Source organism: Carcharhinus amblyrhynchos, unplaced genomic scaffold (genome assembly GCF_965287045.1).
Source record: "Carcharhinus amblyrhynchos unplaced genomic scaffold, sCarAmb.v2.hapA chromosome_183, whole genome shotgun sequence".
Lineage (NCBI taxonomy): Eukaryota > Metazoa > Chordata > Chondrichthyes > Carcharhiniformes > Carcharhinidae > Carcharhinus > Carcharhinus amblyrhynchos.
The window spans coordinates 193,364-195,881 of NW_027649923.1; positions in this window are offsets into that span (position 1 = coordinate 193,364).

Here is a 2,518-nt window from a genome sequence, read left to right on the forward strand (position 1 = left end):
AAGACGACAGCTCAGTGACTATCACTGTTTACTGTGCAGACACATGGATTTGGGCCTGTGTCTGTAGGAGTTTGCGCATTCTCCCCGTGCTTGCGTGGGTTTTCTCCGGGTGCTCTGGTTTCCTCCCACACCCCAAAGATGTGCTGTTAGGCTGATTGGCAGGAATAAATTGTCCCTAAATCAGATTCCCGCAGTGTAGATGGCCATAAAACATTAGATAGGGGTCATGGCTGGAGAGGGGGACTGGTGGTGTTGAGATGGTGGTGCGGGCTCGTTGGGCCGAAGGGCCTGTTTCCTGGGCTGATTTTGTTCTTTCTTCTTTCTTTGTTCTTTGTTCTATAAGACCCTTGTCAGACCCCACTTGGAGTACTGTGCGCAGTTCTGGTCGCCTCACTAGAAGAAGGATGTGGAAGCTATTGAGAGGGTACAGAGGAGATCTACAAGGATGTTGTCTGGATTGGGAGGCATGCCTTATGAAGTTAGGTTGAGGGAGCTGGAACTCTTCTCCCTGGAGAGACGAAGGTTGAGAGGCGACCTGATAGAGGTTTATAAAATATTGAGAGGAATTGATTGGGTGGATTCTCGGAGGCTATTTCCCCGGGCTGAAATGGTCGCTACGAGAGGACACAGGTTTAAGGTGCTGGGGAGCAAGTACAGAGGAGATGTTGATAGGTTGCAGAGCTGGGCCGAGAGGTGGCGGATGGAATTTAATGCGGAGAAGTGTGAGGTAATTCACTTTGGTAGGACCAACAGATGTGTCGAGTATAGGGCTAACGGGAGGACTTTGAATAGTGTGGATGAACAGAGGGATCTAGGTGTATGTGTACATAGATCCCTGAAAGTTGGGAATCAAGTAGATAAGGTTGTTAAGAAGGCATACGGTGTCTTGGCGTTTATTGGTAGGGGGATTGAATTTAGGAGTCGCAGCGTCATGTTGCAACTGTACACAACTCTGGTGCGGCCGCACTTGGAGTACTGTGTGCAGTTCTGGTCCCCACATTACAGGAAGGACGTGGAGGCTTTGGAGAGGGTGCAGAGGAGGTTTACTAGGATGTTGCATGGTATGGAGGGGAGGTCCTATGAGGAGAGACTGAGGGATTTAGGGTTGTTTTCGTTGGAAAGAAGGCGGCTAAGAGGGGATCTTATTGAAACATATAAGATGATTAGAGGTTTAGATAGGGTGGATAGTGATAGCCTTTTTCCTCGGATGGAGAAAGCTAGCACGAGGGGGCATGGCTTTAAATTAAGGGGGGGTAGCTACAGGACGGATGTCAGGGGTAGGTTCTTTACCCAGCGGGTGGTGAGGGTTTGGAATGCCCTGCCTGCTGCAGTTGTAAATGCGCCTAGTTTGAGGGCGTTTAAGAGATCTGTGGATAGGTTTATGGACGAAAAGGGATTGGTATAGGCTAGAGGGTCATTGTTTTTGTAACTGGTCGGCGCAACATCGTGGGCCGAAGGGCCTGTTCTGCGCTGTAATGTTCTATGTTCTATGTTCTATGTTCTATGTCAGGGGTGAGTTTTTCACTCAGAGGGTGGTGAGTGAGTGGAATCGGCTGCCATCGGTGGTGGTGGAGGCGAACTCGCTGGGGTCTTTTAGAAGACTTCTGGATGAGTACATGGGACTTAATGGGATTGAGGGTTACAGATAGTTCTATGGCCTGGTAGGTATGGATATGATCGGCGTGTTTGTGCTGTAATGTTCTATGTTCTATGAATCTGCCTCCATCACAGTTGCCGACAGCCCATTCCACTCACCCACCACCCTCTGTGTGAAAAACTTACCCCTGACATCTCCTCTGTACCTATTCCCCAGCACCTTAAACCTGTGTCCTGTTGTTAATAAATAAAATTTATAAAAATTTAATTTTTTTGTTTCTTCCCATTTGCAGCACTGTTGCTTCATCAAAAGCTGAGTGGTGTTGAACTTCTATATATGTTTTCTAAGAATCTGGCACAATAATTCTCCAATACTAGGAATGATTTTAACTCCAATATATTTTTAAGCCACGGTCACATTCTTTGTGGGTTCAATGATATCCTCCAAAGGATACAGATATTTAATGTCTACCCTAAAATCGAGGTCTGTAACTTCACCTGACTGGAGAGTGCATTTTCTCTCATTGCAAACGGACTTTTGAGAACCGCCTCTAAGTTTGGCCTGTTCTCTTCAGGGTGTACTTCCGTAGTTAGAACATTATCCAGGTACCCCACTATTTGAGGAGCTCGCAGCAATAATTGATTCATTGTAGCTGGAAAATAGCACAGGCTGATGAGACTGCAATGGGTAAAAATGTGTATTGTTTATCTCTTTGTGTGTGGTGATGGAAACTAATCGCCAGGAATCTTCATCCAACTTGAGCTTCTAGTAGGTGTGACTGAAACTGAAATTTGTGTACTTAAGGCCCACTGCTAATTTAGGATTTGGTCCTCAAAGTTTAAAGTTTAAGTTTAATTTTCATTTCATAGTTTCACAAGTAGGCTTATATTAACACTGTAATTAAGTTACTGTGAAATTCCC